At 35.5% G+C, this 24,617-nt stretch overlaps 1 pseudogene; it reads right to left on the bottom strand.

Annotated features, from left to right (window-relative positions):
- Window positions 1–1,474: 1,474 nt before the first annotated feature.
- Window positions 1,475–1,787, bottom strand: LOC131509007 (10 kDa heat shock protein, mitochondrial-like; annotated as a pseudogene).
- Between the last annotated feature and the right edge of the window lie 22,830 nt (window positions 1,788–24,617).

Here is a 24,617-nt window from a genome sequence, read left to right as displayed (position 1 = left end):
CTGAAATAGGTAAGTAACCAACATTTTGTTTTGGTAGAAAAAAAAGTTACAGCAATCTATACAGGAATATATTTATGATTTCATTTTTAGCATGGAGAATATGCATAGAATGTAAAATATAAATAAATACTCTTGACTACTTTGGGAAGAACATCTATCATGAATACAATGATCCTGAAAGTGGATAAGCTTGGGCTCTAGGTTTGGAAAGTGTGGATGAATTTCTGTATACACTTATGTGTCTCTGGGGAAGTCATTGAACTTTTTAAATCCTCTCTGTTCTCATTTATATAATGGAGATAATAATCTTATCTACTAAATAAAAGGCAGAATAACTCAAGCAATAGCTTTCAAATATGTAATATGTAATAAGCAACCAACACATTGTTTTTTTATCTTTTTGAAACACATTAGTTTTTTTTAAAAACACATTAGTTTTTACTTTTAATTTTTTTATGATGAAATTTCCTGGATTTTTAGTTTAAACATTATTCTATCGGCAATAAGGAATAACAAAAAAGTTTTCAATCTAGCAAATGAAATTACCAAGTTGCTCTCCAGTGAAAAATTTCTTAGCTCTAAGATGTGTGAAATCGAATGGAGAATGGATGATATAGTCAGAAAAATCAGTTTATGGCTTTAAAAACATGAATTGCACATTGTTCATACTAATAAATTATTAGATAATATCCTGATTATGACTGTAGGAAAAACTATGGAAATGTTGAAAAAAGATACTCACTATCAAGGCGCCTGGCTGATTCAAACGGTGCAGCGTATGACTCTTGACCTCACAGTCATAAGTTTAAGCCTCACATTGGGCATGGAGCCTACTTAAAAATAGAAAATAAAAGATACTTGCTATTTTTTCTTTTTTCTTTTTCTTTAACTTTTATTTAGTTTTGAGAGAGAGAGAGAGAGAGATTACTAAAAAATGAATTAAAAATTACAATGTATAATTACCAACTCATGTTATCTTTTCATATATAATTATATACAAAGCAATCTTGGATAATACACATATTAAGCAGTTAATCTAGAAGTTATTTCACTGTATCTTCTTTCCTAAATCACATACTTACAAGTGTTTTTTAATACTTTTTCATTTTTATCCATCAAAACATTTTGAAATTGACAAATGAAACATTTGTCGATTAATTTAAAATTTATTTCAGATAATTTTACCATCTTAACAGCATAGTGCACAATCTGAAATGTTAAAATCTGAGTTGTTTTAATCCAATCTAAGATTGAAGTAACTATTGTGCTTCTCAAATATGAATCTTTTCATTTCAGAAAAGGATAAAATATCACAGAAAACAAAAATCTGAAGCTTCTTATTGACTTATGGGGGGGGAGATACCATTAGTTTATTATAAAAGAGAGACATGCAAATTGTCTACATGATGAATAATTTCACAGCTTCAGTGGAATGGGCAGCTTTCACGTGATGCCAGTTCAGTAATGGTTTATTTCAGTCCCCATACTTTCTGAGAATGTCACTGTCTCTACGTAAGAAATAATCCTTGTCAACCAGAACTACTTTGGTGTCTCCACATTCTGGGAGAAGAACTTTATCTATTTCCAACTTTCATGCTAACTGGTTGAAGTTCTCCACCCTTTCCTTTAGAGCCCAATCCAACAGCTAACTGCTAGTGCTTGCAATAGTTTTCCTTAAGATTTTTCTGGAAGCATGATGCCTCCTTTGGTTACTGTTAAGCTGCACTCTTTACAACTAAAACTCAGTCAAGGAGGGGAAGAAACTTTTTAAAGGCCTGTCCTGCCATAACTCTGGCCACCACAGTTCATACTCTGCTCTCAAGCTGCTGCAGCCACAGGAAGACCTGCAGTTTCACCCTTGAACCATGTGAACCTGAAGCTTTTTAATACAGAATGAAATTAGGCACCATAAATTGGACTTTTGAAGACCATTTTAGAAATTACAGATAGCAAATTAAAGGCAAGTCAATTTACTCTCAAAGCGCTAAATGCAAGTATTGTTAATGAAAATGTAGATATCTGCCAACACTAAATAAGATGGAGTTATATATAAACGACACACAGATAGTATGCAAAATAGTACGTACTATTTGTTCTTAATGATTTCATTTATATAAAGTTCAAATTTTGACAAACCTAATCTATAATCCAGAAGTCAGGGTTATTAAACTACTCTTTGAAATGAGTGTTGGATATCTGCAAATGATATTTTTCTTTTTACCTGTTGACTCTTTTGTTAGGTGTTAGTACCAGGAAGGTGGCACTGAAGGAAGACTGGACAGCAGGGGGACAGAGAAACGATTTTCTCCATTTTTTTTCTTTGCTTTCCTAACGGACTTAGCACAGAAATGCCTCTTTACTCAAGCAGTGGTTGCTTTTTTCCTAGCACTTCCAGAAATAGCATCATTGCGTGTGTGTGTGTGTGTGCGTGTGATTATAAATACTGACAGGTTCCAAGATCTGCATTCACCAAACTGGAGACCAGGAAACCTATAGAGTATTTCCAGTGCAAATCCAAAGACCCGAGGCTTTCCACTATAAGCCAATGGTGGTTCCAGTCCATAAGCCTGTAGACTAGAAACTCAGGAAAAATTGATGTCTCAGCTCAAGGCAGTCAGACAGGAGTTCCCTCTCATTCAGCCTTTTTGTTCTGTTCAGATGTTTAATTAATTCCATGAGGCCCACCCACAATCTGCTGTACTCAGCTCATCAATGTAAATGTTAAACTCATTCAAAAACATCCTCACAAAAACATCCAGAAAAATATTGAACTAAACATCTGGGCATGCCATGGCCCAGTAAAGTTGACACGTAAAATTAAGCACTACATCCATTCTTTAAGTTTCTACATAGTAATAACCAAAAGCTTTCTCCTTTGTCACTCCACGTAGTAACTTCTTCCTGAAGTTACTATTTCAGTGTTCCCTCATGTGCCTGTTTCACATTTCATTTTCCAATAACTCATATTAAATCCACATATTAACCTCTCTGGTTTGACATAATTAACTTAGATTTTGCTTTTCTGATGAGGCGTGGCTGGCTCATCATATGGTTCAAAGAGTGGTCCCAGAAAACAGGCCCTTAAAAATGAGATCCAGGGATTCATTTACATGTGATTCTTGGACTTGGTATCAGTAACAGCTAATGAGAAATGGGATAATAGCAATTAGTGACATACAGTAGTAGCATTATGAATAATTAATTCTGAAGCATGAGTCTTGATGATCAAAGAACTCCTGCACTTGCCTGTTCTGGTAAGAATAATGACTACCAGGACTGTGAGATGCAGTGGCTTTTCCTGACCATCCTGGAAAGCTTACAAGTCAGGACAGTGGCTGTCCGGAGGACTGTAATTGGGAGAGGATATCAGAATTGTTTAGATTTTTACAAAGGTCATTTCCTTAATCTGATTAACAGATAAAAATATTTATTCCCTTTGTGAAAATGAATCAAGGAGTAAAATTGCTTATGAATTTTCTTTATGTGTTTCATATTTCAATAACATATCCAAAAAAAATAAGACATAAGACTATGATGAAAAGGGATGAAAAGCTGACCATGATCATGTTGAGGACAATTTGAGTATAAAGAAGAATCATGGCAGTAATGTATTATAACAAACTGAATTAACTAAAAAATTACTTGAATCCATAAGGAGAAAAAGAAACAAAAGTGAAGAAAGTTTCTTTTTTGTAGGGATGTGACAGTTTACAAACGTATAATTGATAGTCTTTAAAAATCATCAATTATTAAAGATTCAGACAAAGATACTCAAGAGATACTAAAAATCATTGTGTGAATGAATGTTTGTTAAAGAAAAGATTCTTTACATGATCTTAAAGAATAATCCTACAGTTTACTTCTTAATTACAAATTGAAAAATATACTCTAATAATAATGAAATCTGTCAGTCTCTTCCTTAACTAAATGTTCAATTTTCCATCACAAATGTGGGACACCCTCGTATGCATGTTGGATAGAAGGAGTTCGACAGCATCATCTATTTAATGTGATTTTTAGAAATTATTGACAGAATCTAGTCAAAAGGAAATAGATAATTCACAATGCAGGACACGTTTTCAGTGTAACTGGTGTGTACTTTTCAAAAGTCATGAAGAATAGAGAGGAGCAACGGTGATGATGTAGGTTGGGTGAGATAAAAGAGACTTCACAGAAACATGATGTATAGGAATCTGGACGGAAAAATTAGAAGATAAAAAGGGAATTGTGGAGCCAGCCAAGGAAAATAGGGAGGTCTATTTTGTTTGGTTATATTTTTATGTCGCTTGATTTTTGTAGGTAATTTATAGTAACTTTGTTATGGTTACATAGACCTGATGGCCTTTTCCTGAGACATACCATGGATGGAATTTCCTCCCATCTGCAGTGATTTGGCAAAAGGAAAGATAAAGAGAGGAGGGACAGGTGTGGCAAGATGCTAACATTTGATGCATCTGTTTGAAGGGTGTATAGGTGTTAACTGTGCATTTGAAATTTAATAAAATAAAATAAATAATTTAATAAAAAATATACACACTTATTTTCCTCCTCAGAGCTTTTTAAAAATGTTTTTAAGTTTATTTATTTATTTTGAGAGAGACAGAGACAGTGTGAGTGGTGGAGGGGCAGAGAGAGAGAATCCCAAGCAAGCTCTGTGCTTCCAGCTCAGAGTCTGACACAGGGCTCGAACTCACAAAACCGTGAGATCATGACCTGAGCCAAAACCAGTTTACAAATGTATAATTGATAGTGATAAATACAATGATTAATTGGCTTAGCATTTTTGTATCTCTACCAATATTAAGTTAATACATGAGTTCTAGATTTATATAAAGCTTAAATTTCATGGAAGAAAATATGAGAATGAAACCCTTTTCAAGTTCTCAACTGAATATATAAATTGAGAACTTAAATTATATATTTATTATTCTGAAAATACTGAAGCTATTAAACAACATTTTAAGAAGTGACTCATGTCTAAAATTAAATTTTTCACATATGACAGTGTCACATACAAAGAAACAGAATAAAAAATAAAATTATTATGGTGGACATCTTTCTTTGTGAATAAAGTTAAATGTTTATTAAGAATAAATTTGGTCTGGTTAGAATGTAGTAAGTTATAAGTGACCATCACTCCTACTATAACAATACGATCAAGCCAAATAAATTATAAAGTCATAGCTTTCTCTTCCCTGTCAGAGCACGAAGCATTTACAAAATCTAAACAAAACAAATTCTAGAAAAAGAATTGCCCTTTATCAGAGATAATATTCCCTTAGTTACTTATCCCAGACATCTTTTGTTCTGGATGCAGAACAGAATGGGAACACACGGGAAAAGAAAAAGAAAAGGGAGAAAAACAACAGATTTTAAGCGCTATGTGTCGGTGTATAGGCCAGCATGATGAATTAGAGCCCTAAGGATTCCCAGCCATGGAGTGAGTGTCTTCCAACTTGGCAACACTTTCCCTGATGGTCTTCACCAAGTAAATATGAAGAGAATGCCAATAGGTGGGCACCAGGAACCAGAGCTGACACAGTTCTCCATAAAGTGGCATAAGGCACTCCAGCATCTAAGGCAACAGCCCAAGTGTCAGGACAAGGCAGAAAAGCCGAGAAGCACTTTCAAAGCACCAATGACTGGCACTGAGTGCCAGGCAGCAGCCTGATGAAGGCCATGAACAGGCGAGTGTCATGAAGAGAAGACATATGAGACAGTTAAAAATTGAGCAGAGCAGAGAGCATAGAAAACACCCACACCGAAAAATCTAGAAGTAGGTTGAAAATCAAAAAGAATCTCCCACAGTAGAGATGAATCTTATCAGAGCTATAAATCCAAGTGAGATACTCAGATCCCATTCCTATGAAAGGGCAGGTACTGATCATGGTCTCAAAATATTTGAAGTGCGTGGTGAAGTAAATCTAACAAAACCTGTGTAAAAAAAAGTCAAATGCAGCTAAGCTACTGACTAGATGTCAGTCATATAATCTAGCAGCCTGATAGAATATGGGGTATGTTCTGGAAATCACATTTTTTGTGTCAAACTCCACTGTTTGTTCTTTTTAAAGACAGTAATCTACATACAATTAACATTGTGAAATTCCAAAGTAACACAAACATATGCCCATATTGAAGAGAGAAAAGTTCAAAAGAAGATTTTGAAATCATCAGAAAAAAAAAACTTTAAATAAGTCTGAAAAATATTAGATAAAAAGTTTGGAAAAAGTTGATACATAAACAGATGGCAATTTTCAATGCAGAAATGGAGACTATTAAAAGAAACAAATGAAAAGGCTAGAACTAACAAATATAATAATGTTAAAAACCCATTATTGAAATTCAGAATGAGACACAACTGAAAAAAAAAGAATCAGTCAACTTAAAGCCAATCTATAAATTATGTCAAAGATGAAGAGTAAAAACAATAAAATTATAGAGAATACCCAAGATCTGTGGAAAACATCAAATGTTCTAGCATTCATTTAATTTGAGTCCCAAGGGAGCAGAGAGAAATTGGACCCAAGACATATTTAAGAAAAGAGTGGCCAAGAATTTTCCCAAAGTGTTATGACTCAACTCAAAAATTCAGGAAGCTCAGTCTGTCCAAAACAGGATAAACACAAAGAAAATCAAACGACTCATTACAGTCAAAGGTCTGTGCACTAAATACAAAGAAGAAATGACAGAAAATATTGGGGAAGGACATATTGCAAATAAATAAGTAAACCAAAATGATGCTTAAATTTTTATCAGAAAAAAAAATCTGAGAAAGAAGACATTGGAATTACATCTTTATAGTGCTGGGGGCAAAACAGAATTCTTTTATTTTTCTTTTTTTAATTCTAGTTAGTATACAGTGTTATATTAGTTTCAGGTGTACAATATAGTGATTCAATAATTCCATACATCATCCTGTGCTCATCACGGTAAGTGCCCTCCTTAATCTCCAACACTCGCTTAAACCATCCTCCCACCCACTTCCCCTCTGGTAATCATCAGTTTGTTGTCTTTTGTTAAGAGTCTGTTTCTTGGTTTCTCTTTCTCTTTGCTCTTTTGTTTTGTTTCTTAAAGTCCACGTATGAGTGAAGTCATATGGTATTTGTCTTTCACTGACTGATTTCACTTAGCAGAGTGCACTCTAGTTCTATCCATGTCATTACAAATGGCAAGGCTTTATCCCTTTTTATGGTTGAATAATATTCCATTGTATATATCTACCACATCTTCTTTAACTATTCATCGATTGATGGACACTTGGGCTGCATCCATATATTTATGTTTTATTTATTATGTAAATAATGCTGCTATAAACATAGGAATGCATGTATCCCTTTGGACTAGTATTTTTATGTTCTTTTTTTTTTTTTTTTTTTTAATTTTTTTTTCAACATTTTTAATTTATTTTTGGGACAGAGAGAGACAGAGCATGAACGGGGGAGGGGCAGAGAGAGAGGGAGACACAGAATCGGAAACAGGCTCCAGGCTCCGAGCCATCAGCCCAGAGCCTGACGCGGGGCTCGAACTCACGGACCGTGAGATCGTGACCTGGCTGAAGTCGGACGCTTAACCGACTGCGCCACCCAGGCGCCCCTATTTTTATGTTCTTTGGGTAAATACCCAGTAGTGTCACTGCTGGATCATAGGGTAGTTCTTTTTTTTTTTTTTTTTTTTTTTTAATGTTTGTCTTTATTTTTGAAGGAAAGAGTGAGACAGAGCATGAGCGGGGGAGGAACAGAGAGAGAAGGAGACACAGAATCTGAAGCAGGCTCCAGGCTCTGAGCTGTGAGCACAGAGCCCGATGCGGGGCTCGAACCCACAAACTGTGAGATCATGACCTGAGGTGAAGTCGGACGCTTAACCGACTGAGCCACCCAGGCGCCCCATAGCGTATTTCTACTTTTAACATTTTGAGTAAAGTCCATGCTACTTTCACAGTAGCTGTGCCTGTTTGTATTCTTCCCAACAATACATAAATAAACCTAGAATTCTTTATCTTAGAACATCATTTTTAAAATGAAGCAAAATAAATACATTAAAATAAATTTTAAAAATCTACTTTAATTGTCTCAGGAGAACTGTGCAACAATCAATGATGAAAATTTCTCTATTCTGAAGTTAAATGACACCAGATGGAAGTCCAAATGTGTAGGAGGAAATAAAGATTAAAATAAAAGGTAAATATGTAAATATATGAATGAGCATAGCTAATCTGCTCATCAAAAGACACCATAAGAAAAACGAATGTATAAGCTACACACTGGGAGAAAATATTCATTGTAGGTTTATCTGAAAAAACACATTTCTGAGTTATAAAGAACTTTTAGAAATCAGTATTTAGAAGACAGCCATTGAATTTAATAAATAAGTAAATAGGTAAACAGTGCAAAACTTGAGCAGATGTCACTAAAAAAAATACAAATGTTGAAAAAGCACATGAAAAATTATGAATATCATTAGTTATCAAGGACATGCAAACTGAACCACAATGGATCATGCTTTCCTACCACTAGAACAACTACTATTAAGCAAACTATTATAATGCAAAATGTTGGAGAGGATGTAGAACAAGTTAACTTCTTATATATTGTTAACGGGTGTGTGAAAAAGGAAATGTAGTTTAAAAAGACAATGTATTTATGTGTTCTGACGAAGGAAAAAAAACCCAATTTTTACTCAGTCTTATTCATACTAGACCAAAAGAGGAAATGGTTAAAATTCCAACAACTGGGGATGATAAAAATTCTAGCAATTTCACAGAATGTAATGCTACTTAGGTATAGCAAAATATCAACTACTGCTACATATTATAACACGGATGAATTCCAAATACATGTTATCTTGAAAACATGTTGAACACAAGAAAACCCAAACCTGCATCATATATGTATTAGTTATTTATTGTTGCTTATCAAATTACAGGAATACCTAGTGGCCTAAAACAACAATTTCTTATTTCACAGTTTGTGTGGGTCAGGAATCTGAGCACAACTTAACTAGGTACCTCTGACTTCAAGTTCCCAGTTTTGCAGTCAGTATTGACTGGGGATGTGACATCTGAAGGCTCAATAAGGGGAGGATCTGTTTTCAAACTCACTCATGTGGATGTTGTGGGGAGTTGTTTCCTGCTGGAGTATTGGATTGTGAGTCTTCCTTCAGTTCTTTGCTCTGTGGAGCTCGGTGGAGGCTGACTTTCTAGGGAGGTAGCAAGAGCTCCCAATGTAGAAGACACAGTCTCTTTGTAACCTAATGTTGGAAGTAACCTTCTTTTGACATATTCCAGTCACTAGAAGCAAATTACTAAGTCCAGCCTACACCAAGGGGAGGGAAATACCTCAGGGCATGAAGATCAGGAAGTGGGAATTATTAGTGGTCATGTTAGAGACTGTCTACTACACCTATGATTCCATTTATATAAAATAAATGGACAAGCAAACTGATTCATGCTGACTAAAATCAGTAAATGGTAATGTTCAATGAATGGCAGGCAAAGTTTAGCTGGAAAGAAGAATGAAGGAATTTTCTGGATTACAGAAATGATCTCCATCTTGGTGGTTATAATAGGGTATTTTCAATTTTTAAAATTTAGTACATTGGTGAACCTGAAACATTACATATGTATAATATTTTAGTATTATAATTATAACATATATAATCTATAACAATATGCATATAAATATTATATCATATGTAATGTATATATATTTCCTTTTATCATTTATACTTTAATAAGTTATGAAAACAAAAACAGTACAATTAAAAATTTGAACTATTTGAATATTGTAGAACTCATAAAATCGAAATTATTTAGATGATACGAAATGTCAATATATTACGTTTAATTTTCTGCAAAAAGTATCTACCAATTTTTTGTTGAAACATACTTTTATCACAACATATTTTTTCTAAACAGAAATATTCACTTGGATTCTAGTCTCATCAAGAATGTATAATAAGAATTTCTGTTAAAAGAATGTGCAGCAATATTTGGCATATATTGCTAGATCATAAATTTGTTTTTTAGCCTAAATGTGCATAGAGGTGGTATTCATTGCATGTTTATGTACAGATGGATGTATATATGTATCTGTCACAAAATTCCAAATTACATATAAAAGGGTAAGTAAATATACATATATTAATAATGCAGCTTTCCTGTTCTTGCCTCATATGTACTTTCTGTTCTCAGCTCATTGCAAAACTTCCCTTCCTATCAACCACATGTGAGTTTGTGATTTTTTTCCTGATTACCTTTTGTTACCTAACAAATGACCCTGATTTAAGGTATAAAGCACCGTTTGATTATGGCCATGGTTTCTCTGCATCGGGATTTAGAGGGGACACAGTAGGGACAGCTTTTTCTTGCTCCACAAAGACTGGGTCCTCATCTGAGAAGACTCTAAAACCTGACAGGGACTCAAATGATGCGGCTGAAATTAACTGAAGCTTTTTTCTTTTTCTTTAATATGTCTGATGACAGGGCTGGGATTACTCTTAGGCTGAACTCAGCTGGGAATGTTGATCAGAGCACCTACGTGAGGTTTTTTTTGGTGGCTTGGAATTTCATAGCCTGAAATGGGGGCCAGAAAGGGAACATCTGGAAGGCCCATTAAAAGGGACTATTCTTTCTTTTTTTTTTAATATTTAGTTTTGAGGGAGAGAGAGACAGACAGAGAGAGAGAGAGAGAGATAGGGCATGAGTGAGGGAGGTGCAGAGAAGGGGACACAGAATCTGAAGCAGGCTCCACGCTTTGAGCTGTCAGCACAGAGCCCAACGTGGGGCTTGAACTCACAGACTGGGAGATCATGACCTGAGATGAGGTCGGACGCTCCACCAACTGAGTCACCCCGGTTCCCCACAGAGGGACCATTCCAAAAGTGTAAGTTTGGCAGAAGACCAAGATGAAGCTCGAGGGCCTTTTGTAATCTTTCTTTGGATGTCATAGCATTATTGCTCCTGCTACACTGTATTAATCAAAACAGTCAGAAGCTTACTTCAAGAGGAGTTGACACAGACTCCAACTCTATGAGAAAAGAGGCAAATAAGTCATAACTTTTTTTTTCTGCTGCTACTACCTCATATGCTACTACATACCTCATGCTTACATATCACACCCAGGGTTGTTAGGCAGTTAGTTAGGCAGGAGGGAGGAGGGATAAAGCAGGTGCTGGCCACACCCTCAGTGCTACCCCTGAGGAGATGCCTTACAAACTTTCATTTCCAGAACATTCCAAGGTAAAGGACTGTCCCAGGTGATTCAACAAATAACCTCCTCTTACCCCACCTGAACATATACCAGCCCTGAGGGCATCCATTGGCTTCAATTAATCTAACTGATACAGAGGCATGAATACTACTCTGAGGAACACTGGCAGATGGATTTTACTCAGATGCCACCCTGCAGAGGATACAAATACCTCCTCATGTAGTTGAGACCTTCATAGGATGGATAGAGGCATACCCCACACAGACCAAAAGGGTAACTGAAGTAGTCCGCAAACTTCTACATGGAAATAATCTCCTGATTTGGCCTCCCCAAGTCACTTCGAAGTGACAAGGGACACTCGTTTGTGGCCACCGTAGTTCAATCTGTCTCCAAAGCACTGGGTATCAAATACCACCTTTATTGTGCTTAGAGGCCACAGGTATAAAGGTATAAAGGGCCAGCCTATACCCAAAAATTATTATTAAAAACCTCACACAAGAAATATCACTAAACTGGAAAGAAACCTAGCCACGTTCTCTTCTCTGTAGTCACATAGCTCCCAAGGAGGCCCTGGGTTGAAGTCCTTTTGAGGCCCTGTGCTGGCAACTCTTCCTCACTACAGACTTCTTGGTAGATCCAGAGACCCTAGGAATACAAACTCATATCATCTCTCTCTCCAAATTTCAGCAGGCTTTAAAGGAATACATCCTAACAGTTTCCACTACCAAATAAGAGACACCTTCTCTATTTGAACCTGATGACCAAGTTCTAATCAAAATCTGAGAAGATGGCTGCCCTAAGTCCAAACTGGAACGTACTTAGAAAGGGCCTTTTCCAGTTCTTTTGTCTTCCCCTATAGCCATCAAGGTACCAGGAATCCCTAGCTTGATCCATCATTCCAGAGTTAAACCCTGGAATCAACCCCCAGCAGACACCACAGATGTCTACTCCTAGTGAATCCCTCGAACACTTGAAGTTAACTCTTCAAAAAGATTCTTCATGGGGGCATGAGTGGCTCATTCAATTAAGCAACTGAATCTTATTTTGGCTCAGGTCATGATCTCGTGGTTTGTGGGTTCAAGCCATGCATCAGGCTCATACTGACAGCGCAGAGCCTGCTTGGGATTCTCTCTCTCCTCTCTCTCTGCCCCTCCCCCATGCATGTTTTTTTTTTTCTCTCTCTCTCTCTCTCTCTCAAAATAAATAAACTTAAAAAAAAGATTCCATGACAAATAAGTCTTCTGTCTTTCTCTGTGTTATCTCATTAAGAAAAGAGCTTGCCAGGGGCACCTGGGTGACTCAGTCAGTTAACCCTCCAACTTTGGCTCAGGTTGTGATCTCATGGTTTGTGGGTTTGAGCCCTGCATTGGGCTCTGAGCTAACGGCTCAGAGCCTGGAGTCTGCTTCAAATTCTGTGTCTCCCTCTCTCTCTGCTTCTCTCTCTCTCTCTCCCTCAGAAATAAATAAACATAAAAAAAAAAAAAAAGGAATAGAGTTTGCCATAGCCACCTTATCCTTTTTACAGCTCAATTCTTTGTCCCTGATTTGGGATCATTTGTCCTCCAAATCCTTTACTTCCTTCTTTGCCTTACTTAAAAATCTCCATACTAAGGGAACACTTGTCTTCCTGGGTCATCTGTCCACAACTGTTTACAATTACACCCTTACTTCCTTTAGTCCCCTCATTATAGGGGCTCTCTTAATGTTACTCTTTAAACGAAAACTAATCAAAATGTTGGTATTCTTTGTCTCCTCCAGGTTAAGTGTAGTCAATTTCCAACTGGTCCTCAAGCAAAGATACTAACCTTAGATGCTTAAACCCTTTCCCTTTTGGAAGTCTCTTGGTTGGACACCTCCAGCCACCACTGCCTTCTCTCTGGACAGTCCGCAAGTGATGAACTCTCAAAACCTTCACAATGCCTCCTAACAGCTTGAAGAAGCCATTATCCCATTTCCCAATGATTTGGGGTTCAATCACTTGAGGATGGAGTGTTAGGCAGTTAGTTAGGCATGAACAAGGAGGGATAAAGCAGGAGATGGCAACACCCTCGGTGACACCTCCGAGGGTTGACAGCCACAACTTCAGAGCCACTCTATGGACTTAACAGAACAGGTAGGGGCTAACCACAGAGCTGGCTCAAAAGCCACAAGAGGACTTCCAAGATCTGAGCATGCACACAAAGGGTACAACTTGCCTTTAAGTACCTTTAAAGTCACAACAGAAGCTCATTAGACACTCATAAATGTACAATACATAAATAAATACAATTATAAGAGAATGCATCATGGGTAGGTGCCATGTGCAGAGGCCAAAATGTTCTATAACCACCAGCTTACAATAAAAAATGTCAATCAAAGCCAAACTTATGTGTACACAAAGCAGGCTTAAAAGGATGAAGTTAGAGGTTCTTGGGGCCATTGCCACTCTTGCTCCAACAGTGGCCCACTTTCACTCTTGAAAGTGTAAATTATCAGATCAATGAATTTTATCTCCTGAATCTTGTCTTAGGTCTCCAATCCTTTGGTGCCTCTGGGACGAGCATTGAGTGACCAGGGAACAGAGTCACTATGTGTTGATCTGCATTTATCTTGTATGTAGGTGTTACTTGTAGCAGCTCTTTGTTCTTATATCAATTCAAGGATTTTGCTTGATTCTCTGTGAAATTGTTCACTATTAGACCCTTTACTACTGATCCGCAATTCCTTGAGTTGACAGATTGTTTTGTTTTCTGTATATAAGGAAAGCATAACTCATCTTCCTATCATATCTCCATCAATATGATAACCTTATTATTTTGTGCCCTGAATGACCCATGTAGATCTTGGTTTCCTTTTCCCATGTTCCACTCCCTCTCCTCCGCTCTATCTTAAGGAGTCCTTCATAAAAACATCTTTGATGTCTTTCCAAATATTCCACAAACATTTTGCCTAATGAAAATAAAAAGCTGTAGCCTATAGATCCAATTCCTTCCTTTTCATCACGCTTCAGAAAAAGGCAGTCATATGAAAATATATCTCAACACTGAAATGAACCTTAAAAAACATTTACATTTTCAAAGGATTACTCTGCTCTACTTCCACAACTTCCAGTTGTTTGCATCCTTGCAAAAGGGCATACCTTATGTATCAGACATCTATAATTTCTTTCTCTAAGGATTAAAAAGAGGCACATTTCTGTCTACCAAGACTCTTATGCTACCTACCATTCATGGACTTATATCCCAGTGCCATATAACCTCACAAAATAAACAACACAAAGTTCTATGTGTGATTTATATTCTTTCCTCAGACAACTCAGCAGTGATAAATACGAGCCTCAATTTGATAAGTAAATACAGCAGCTTGTTTGTTTTTTAAATAAAATAGATAAGTGTTTGACAATCCAATAAACAAAAAATGCAAAACTACCAATGGAAACAGAATTAGAAATGAGAAGTGCAGAAATAGATATGAGGAAGACAAACTGTAAAAAAAAACACCAAAACAATGCAAGGTGCAGTCGATGCCAAAATCTAGCTGATTTTTAAATATAATTTTAATGCTCAATAGAGACTTTGTATTAGCCATGATTTGTGCATGTGGATGTATAATTTTGAAATATATTTGAGATAAATAAATACTGAACATTTCACATTCATTTTGTGATAATTAAGTTTTCTTTCCAAAACTCTTAAAATGCTTGAAAAGGATAACACATATAAAACTAAGTTGCAGATTTATCTTTATACATTCATATATATATGAATATACATTTAGTTTCATGCATTATACCTATTACATAAAATTCTAAATAAAATCTTATGAAATTAATTTAACAGATAATTTACATATGTTCCACTCCTAATTCAGAAAAGAAATATTGTTTCAGAACAAATATAATATTAAATATAGCAGTTTCTAGCAGTAGATTCAAGGGCAAGAAGAAGAATCTGATATACAAGCAAACACTGAGTAAATGTCACTCAATGGTTCTAATTAAAACAACAACAAACTTTTAAATAACTGGGGATCCAAATTTACAGAGAATACTAATTGTTCATAATAGGCTTTTTCTTTCCTTCTTCCCTTCCTTCCTCCCTCCCTCCCTTCCTTCCTTCCATCTTTCTTTCTCATTTTCTCCTTTTCTTTCTCGTTTTCTCCTTTTCTTTCTATTTTTCTTTTCCTCTTTCTTTCTTTCTTTCTTTCTTTCTTTCTTTCTTTCTTTCTTTCTTTCTTTCTTTCTTTCTTTCTTTCTTTCTTTCTCATCTTTATTAAATTCCCCATCCCCCCACCAGACACATATCTACTAAAAGAAACATGTTTTCGAAGCCTGACTTCTAGATACAAGTGGACGTGATATTAAATTCTAGATGGAAATGGAAGTGCAGAGTGTCAACTTCCTGCTGGGTTTTACATTTTATCCATGTTTTTAAAACTTCCTCCTACATCCTGTTGTTTTTAATGTGGATCACAACATGTAGGGCACATTTGTTTTAGCATTAGAATAGAAGGACTCTGGATCTCTGAAACCACAGAGCATTAAATCAGTCTTTTACTTTTAAGACAGTGTATTACTTTTTTACACAAAATACAATTTGCTTACATTTTTAAACATTTAAGTGGTTGGGAATAAGTGAAATGGAAAATCTTGATAGATATAGAAATTATGAAGTTGAAACCCAAGGAAAAAAGGCAGAAAAGAAAGGAAGAAAAATATTTTAAAAGGTGGTTTGGATTAATTTTGAACAACTAGAAACGATGACAGTGGGCAGTTTCCACTTGAACAAAAAACAGCAATTACTACAAGAAAAAGAAAAAGATAGTGTAAACTACACAATAGTTATTCAACAAAGTTATATTGGTATAGATCATTGACATGCTGTACTTAAAATATAACGTATGTCTAACTTTTAGTCAATCATAATGGTAATTATTATAGTACTAATCATTCACTATTTCCAGGAAACAATATACGTTTTCTGGTTTTTGTAGAAGTAATTTCAAAATTTGATGCTTGAATACCAAATCATTTTAGATAAAATGTGATAAAACAAAGGACTACTCTTTAGGATGGAGAACTCAAACAAGATTATAGTTTAATTATTAGTAAAATTGTATAATATACATGAAGTTTTAAAAGAAACTATTGCTCAAGTCAAGTAGATTATAACAAGGTCAATACCATGTTAAACAACTGATTTCTATTACATATTTTTGAACTACAAGAGGAAGAAAACAACTAAGTATACATTCATGACTGCTTCATTGATTTCTTTTACTTGTGAAAACACAGACTTTTGGCTTAAATGAAGATTGAGAGGCAAACAGTTATCATAATCCTTGATTAAAATGTTAATAATGAGGGGCGCCTGGGTGACTCAGTCAGTTAAGAGTCTAACTTCACTTCAGGTCATGATCTCATGGTTCGTGGGTTTGAGACCCGTATCGGGCTCTGTGCTGACAACTCAGATACTGGAGCCTGCTCGGATTCTGTGTCTCCCTCTCTTTCTCTGCCCCTCCCCCACTCACATTCTGTGTGTGTGTGTGTGTGTGTGTGTGTGTGTGCATGTGAAAAATAAATAAACATTAAAAAAATGCTATAATGATGCTGAGAAAAATAAAAAAAAGAAACATTACAAGCCAGAATTTGGCTAAAATTTGAGATTTCTTTGTGACATGTATGGTGTGTAATTGAACGCATTGCTAGGAAACATGATCACAGCTGTGCTAATTACAGTGACAGTCTTTAGAATATTCAAATATCATTTATGATATTTTCTGGAATCTTTGACAGTTGGAATAATTTAATGAACCATGTTTCAAAGACCAGCTTATAACTACTTTCAGACACCCAATGGCAAGAATTACTAAATGTAAAGCACTAGATTTAATTTAGACATATTCAGTAGAACAAATAAAAACAAAAGATCTTTTTAAAAAGGAGCAAATCGCGGGGCGCCTGGGTGGCTCAGTCGGTTGAGTGTCCGACTTCAGCTCAGGTCATGATCTCACGGTCTGTGAGTTCGAGCCCCGCGTCGGGCTCTGGGCTGATGGCCCAGAGCCTGGAGCCTGCTTCCGATTCTGTGTCTCCCTCTCTCTCTGCTCCTCCCCGTTCATGCTCTGTCTCTCTCTGTCTCAAAAATAAATAAACGTAAAAAAAAAATAAATAAATAAATAAAAAGGAGCAAATCATGGCTACTGTTGGGGAAAACTCTGAATAGCCCCGGTAGGCTCTCATTTAATGTGAACTGTTGTTTGATATTTTTTTATGACAACATACACTTGCAAAAAACAACCCTATGTATATTTTATTGTGTGACTCTTAATAGGCTGAAAATATTTTTAAAGATGGAAAAAGTTATTTATAGCAAAAAGAAAATGTTTATGAAATATTGAACAGAGTGGCATTCCAATAGATTATAAGTAAATTAGAATAAATGAAATCCTTTGCATGACTGTAAAATAGAAAATTCACATAAACTAATCCAAAAAGAAATGTTTAGTGAGACTATAATCAAAGTATAGTCTCAACAGAAAGGAGAGGAGATGTAAACACAGAGCAACATAACTGCTTTTTTAGAAGTTTTCTTTATATTACCCAGGATTGAAATTCTGATGGAAAATTAATATTCCATGGATCTAGATGTTATGTTACTTTAAGAATCAGTAATAGTTTTGATAAAAGTAAATTATATGCTAGAAATAAAACAATAATAATAATGATATGAAATATTTTTATGAAGATACAGGAATCATTTGTGGATCTAAATATTGCTTACTAATTCTATTAACAAATCTGATTATAATCCTCAGCATACAAAATTTCTCCAAATTGAAATTATAAGACAATTTTTAGAACTACTGTGACACAAGGCATATCTAGTTTGGTGATACATCAGTTTAACCTAATCATGTGAAAACCTTATCACAATATAATGAGATTTTGTGAACACTAAGGCAATATAATATACACTAAAATAAATTATATCAATTTTGATTTCGATATTTATCCAAATGCCCTCCTATCAATACAACATCTAGGTATGGGCAATTGCTCTTTACCACCTCCCTTAGCACAAGAAATACTTCACAAACAGTTAAGAACAGTTATATCAGTGTCATCATATACTTCCGTGAAGAAAGCCAATTAATTCAATAATGGTTTTATTCCCCCCCCATCCAATTAATACAAACAAATGAAAACTTCTGGGAATCCATTACACCAAAGGAAAAAATCTGACATTTGTGTATATGTTATTATAAATCCAGTCTAAAAAGTAATAGTAAAGAAACAGAAGTATTTTGTGCTAATATGAATGCAAATTTTTGTGCTAATAGGAAAATTTGCGTTTGATGGAACACAGAATCATATGAAAACGTATTTTTATTGAATTAAGGAACTTATGAAGCAAAAATGTACTTTGAATGGATAGTGATATAAATATGCAATTCATAATTGCCGCAAAAAAATAGCAAAACCTTTTGATTTTCTACCTACTGAGATAAAACTGTTAGTTGTTTGACCAGAAGCATATTCTTATGTAAGTTAGTTACAGAAACTGAACATAGAACTTTTGTAATAGTGCAAAGTGGGATGAAAAACAGCGTGGACAGCAAGTTTTCTCTTTGCTGCCCATATATGTGAAATATAAAAACAATCAAACAAAAAAACCCTGCAAATCAATCTAAGATCTACAATGGCATTGGATTACTATTGAACTGACCCTTTTGTAAAAAAAATATTTATGGAAAAAATTAGGTATTTTAAATCAAAATAATTAAAAATGGTACATTAAACTTCAGATTTGAAGTTTTTATAATTATGAAAATAAAACTTGCAAATGGAAAAAACTGATATGTAGGTTTAAATCATGCAAGTTTTCTTGCATGAAATGAAAGACTGTATATGATTTTATTATGACATTTACAAGTGTGCTTTAAAATATCTCAGCTTGTGAGAGTAATCTTTTGAAGGAACTCTTTTTAATTGGATACATTTATTCTAATACCAATTGAATAAAACATATCAGGCCTATAATTTTGCAGAATCTGAAATCAAATAATGTAATATAGTCAACTTATTTTAGTAGTTTTCCTTACAGAAATATTTATCTAATTGCTAAGACAGTGGACCTTAAAATTCTCATCACAAGGGAAAAATGTAATTATGTGGGATGATAGATATTAAACAAACTTATTCTGACAATTATTTTGCAATATATACATACAAATATCAAATCATTATTTTGTACACCAAAACTATGTTATATGTCAATTATATCTCAGTTGGAAAAAAAAGGATATAACTCTTGAAAGCACCTTCTAGCACTCAGACCTGCTTAGGAAAATTCTCTAGACACTTCACCTTTGGGTTTGGAACAAAATCTCAGCCCCAATAGTAATGAATGGTCTCAGAAAGTTACCAACCCTTGAAAATGAGAGTAGAGAATGAAAATACTATTTCAGCCTTAACTGGAAATAATTAAATACCAAAACTGTCTATCCTGTTTCCAATACTGAGAATAAATTGTGTTAGAGGAAAGAAATGTCACCCGGAAAGGTACGCTGCAGCTTTCCAGATCCGCAGAGTTCCCTGGACATCCGTGATTCTTTGGCGTGAAGAGGGCCACTGTGGCCTGTCACAGGGCAGGAAAGAGGGATTAGAGACTTCCACATCCAGTGGGGCTCAGTGACCGTCTTTCTGTGTTTAAATTCTCATTTCAGGGGCATCTGGGTGGTTCAGTCGGTTAAGTGTCTGACTTCGGCTCTGTGCTGACTGTCTGCTCAGAGCCTGGAGCCTGTTTCAGAGACAGCCCTCGCTCTCTGCCCTCCCCTGTTCGTGCTGTCTCTCCCTCTCAAAAACAAATAAACATTTAAATATATATATTCTCAATTAAATGGGCTTAACCTTAGGATTAAGGGATAAAAGGAAGATTCTTTTTGAAAGGGATAGTCTTTTTTTTTTTTGTAAGACTTTACATAAAAAACATGAAATTTTTACATTTTAAAATTTTACATAGGAACATTTGAAGTTTGTCCTCAAAGTTCCTGAGGGACTCAACTCTGACTTTCCCAAGTCTCAGTGCCAGGTGACCCCAGCTAAAGCATCTTGTACAGAATGTAGGATTGGTGAGATCACAATCCAGTGAGACCAGGGCCTGTTCCTCTCAGTCCTGCTCTTGGCTGGGTGGTGGGAGGGGGCACGCTTTTTCATAGAGACACATTGAGATACTTGACCTTGACCCTGGCCTGCCAAGTCTGTGTTCATGGGACACAGAAGCTCAGATAGGAGTGAGAGTGACAAGGCAGAACAAATCGTTACCTCTGCCAGAAACACCAAGAGTGATGTGGAAGACAAGGCAGACACCGAGTGTTTCAATCCTTCTTCACTAGCAGTGGAACCTCCCTCAATCTACATTTTTAAATGTGTAAAATGGAGATTTTAATAATACACAGGTTTATCAAATGAGATAGTGTAGGTAAAACTGTTTTACAATTTGTCTAGTGCCATAAAAGTACAAGGAAACCATAAAAAAAAAAGAAAAAATAGTTTCTAAAACGTTTTTTTTTTAATTTTTTTTTAATGTTTATTTATTTTTGAGACAGAGAGAGACAGAGCATGAACAGGGGAGGGTCAGAGAGAGAGGGAGACACAGAATCTGAAACAGGCTCCAGGCTCTGAGCTGTCAGCACAGAGCCCGACGCGGGGCTCAAACTCACGGACCTGAGATCATGACCTGAGCTGAAGTCAGATGCTTAACCGACAAGCCACCCAGGCGCCCCGCTAAAACGTTTTTAAATCTACAAATGGAGATACTATGAAAATACGCAATCTGGAGTATTTATACATTTTAATATGAAAAATGTTAGAATAGGGAATATGCTCTACATAGCAAAATTTACTCTCAGTTTATGTGATACATCTGTCTTCTAGGGAAAGTATATTCTCAATTAAAAAATATTATGCTTATAAAGAAGAGTCATTTGAAGGGGTCAAAGACTAAGAGTTGCAATTCAAGAAGGTAATTATTTTAATTTAAACAGTTAACATATAAAGCCAGACTAAGAAAAGATTTTTCTTCCAGAAATTACCAGTGAAAGTATAGTATAGGTACATGAATGCTTGTCAAGAATATATGTACTGCTTATTTATTTTTAAGTGTTTCATATTTTATTTATAATATTTTTATTTGAGGGGCACATGGGTGGCTCAGTCGGTTAAGCGTCCGACCTCGGCTCAGGTCATGATCTCATGGTTTGTGAGTTCCAGCCCCGTGTCAAGCTCTGTGCTGACAGCTTAGAACCTGGAGCCTGCTTCGGATTCTGTGTCTCCCTCTCTCTCTGCCCCTCCCCCACTCATGATCTGTCTCTGTCTCTCTCAAAAATAAACATTATAAAAGAAATTTTTAAAAAATTGTATTTGATTTGTATATCATATTTGTAACTTAGCACCATAGAAAGTTTCCTTTTTACTTTATTTAAATGTAAATGGGTTCCATGAGATAATAGAACCAATTTATTAATGATTTAGTTATTTCAAGTATTGTATAATTTTAATTTTTAATTTTTTATTGTTCTTTTTCTCACTTTCCATATTTAGACAATTAATTTATGGCCCACATCTACTTATTACTTCCTGTTTATCAATTCCAATCAACATCTTCAGTCTAATGCCTGAAGGGCCACTCCCATATGGATTATTTCTTCTACCAGTAGTATTAGGCAAGTCCTGCATTCTTCCCATGATAATTTTCTTCTGAAAGCAATGAGGGTAAATGGATTAAGATCACCAAGAAATGTATTTCTTATGTATTTCTTTCTTTTTTTTAATGTTTATTTATTTTTGAGAGAGAGAGAGAGAGAGAGAGAGAGAGAACACAAGCAGGCTAGGGCCAGAGAGAGAGATACAGAATCTAAAGCAGGCTCCAGGCTCTGAGCTCTCAGCACAGAGCCCAACATGGGGCTCAAAGCCACCAACCACGAGATCGTGATCTGAGCCAAACTCCGATACTCAACTGACTGAGCCACCTAAGTGCTCCAAGGAATGTATTTCTTAAGGTTGGATCTTTTCTGAGTCTTCAGACAAGAAGTAGCTGATCTCCAGCAAGTGGGTTGCAATGTTTTCTGCTCTCCTACAGTTCATGGTAATCTAGAGAATTTACAGGTTTTAAGTGCATCCATTCAAAAATCTCCAACCCAAAAGTAATGGTCCTAAAACTTTCCATTTCAAGTCTTTAACCTTAGCATTGGACACCTATCAAGTTTGTATATTTTGCTTTCTTTGCATCTGGATGTGATTTACTCCAGAATCTGATTCAGATGCAGGAGAGGAGGGTCTATCTTTCCAGACTTCTGCAAGTGAGTTCTTAGTCATTGTGGTGCCACAGTAGGTTAGAGATTATTAACAGCCACTTCAAAAGATTTTTCTTTCCATCTGACCAGTCATTTGACCCAGATAAAGAATTCTACACTGAAAGTCTGCTCTTTGGGGCCACTTTTAACACAAATTGTTAATTGGAATTTCTTCCAAAAGCCAAGCCTGGTACATGGGCCAGATAGTGTATTTGGGAGCAAAAAAGTATTTGGGAGTTTAGCCCAGGAGGAAGGAGTGAGGGACCAAGCAGAATAAGACAGAAAGGGAAAAAAGCCAATTTTGTTTATTAAGATAATTGTTTTAGTCAATATTTTACTTTTCATGTACCTCTAAAAATTTTAAAGTGTCTCTCAAATTGTTACTGTTAAAGATTTTTGGTTGGGGCACTTAACCATTGGTGCGTATTCACCAGTGTTGACTATCTGCACGCATGCAGGTACCTTCTTCCATGCAGCACCTAGGTGTATCTACCTAGAGAAGAGTGACAATCCCCACCCCCAACCCCAACTAGCCCTCTAGCCACGATTGGCCTCCTCTATCACTGTCACCTGAAAAGCTCACATGGTTCTAGATTGCTATATATGAATCTGTTCTCTGGGTCTTGAGTAACTCCTGTCTTCCTTTTTTTCCTGTAGTATATAGGTGGTAGTGGCTTCTGTTGATAATATCTTGATTTGGGGATCATCTTGCTTGACCTTTGAATTTCCATTACCTAAGGAACCAATTCCCTGCAATAAATTTACCCACTATTACTGATTTTACACCCATTTCTCCACTTAAACTTCTCTTAGTAACAGCATTGATGTAACCCATGTTCTCAAGCACTTATTATTCATTTGACTCATGTAGTTTGTATCAGCATTTGATATTGTTTATCATAGCCTACTATTAAAACATTTTCTTTGCTTGCACACACTAAACAAATTATTTCCATTGATATTTCTCCATATCAGTGTCTTTTACAGACTAAGTCTTTTCCATCCACCATTTAATGTTGACCTTTATCAAGACTTAGTCCTGGATCTGATTTCCTTTCATTCTATAGCACTCCCACCCGCATAGACAGCTTCAATTCCTTTCCATTGGCACAAGACTCACAAATTTGTACCTCCAGCCATAATTCCTTTAATTTATATTTTAATATTTAAATTTAATATTTAAATTTTCATTTGTAATTTATATTCTTCTAATTTATATTAAAATTCTACTTTTATTTTTACTCAAATGCGTCAAAAAAAACCCCTAAAATTAAACATGTGAACTATTTCTATTTCATAATACCTTCACCACAAATCTGCTTGAATTATGGTCGGAACCTAGTATCATAGAGTGGTTGATTTTGTTTCATGGAAATGGGTTGTTATTTTTTCTCTGACCTCAAAAACTTTGTCACATTAATAATTCCAATCCATCTCCACCATGTATATAATCTAGAGACGGAAGCTCCACTTAATATGTTTTATTGTAAACTATAGACATAACTATTTCTCACAGATTTCTTGATAAACATCAGTGAATGATTTGGATAGTGGACATATATCAATCTAAAATTTTATTATTTTTTAATTTTTATTTTTTTAATTTTTAATGTTTGTTTATTTATTTATTTATTTATTTTGAGAGAGAGAGAGAGAGAGAGAGAGAGAGAGCAAGATCACATGAGCAGGGGAGGAGCTGACAGGGGGAGAGAAAGAAAGAATCCTAAGCAGGTTCCACCCTGCCAGCATAGAGCCCAACATGAGGCTTGAACCCACAAACTGTGAGATCATGACCTGAGTAGAAATCAAGAGTTGGATGTTTAACCAGCTGAGCCTCCCAACAGCCCCTAAAATCTTATTATTTGGAAAGAGAAGGGCACAAATAATATCTTTTTTAATTTCCTATGAAAATAGAAAATGAAAAAAAATGGGTTATTTTAAGTTAGCCGGCTTTTATGTTCCTTAGACTGTACTATGGAGATTAGAATTAAAGCACTTCAGATTATAAAGATTCATACCCCGTACCTAGTTTTGAGTTTCACATTTTATTGAATGCACTTTGTTTATTTGGAAAGAATG

This window comes from Neofelis nebulosa, chromosome 1 (assembly GCF_028018385.1).
Source record: "Neofelis nebulosa isolate mNeoNeb1 chromosome 1, mNeoNeb1.pri, whole genome shotgun sequence".
Lineage (NCBI taxonomy): Eukaryota > Metazoa > Chordata > Mammalia > Carnivora > Felidae > Neofelis > Neofelis nebulosa.
This window is presented reverse-complemented; position numbering and strand designations above follow the sequence as displayed.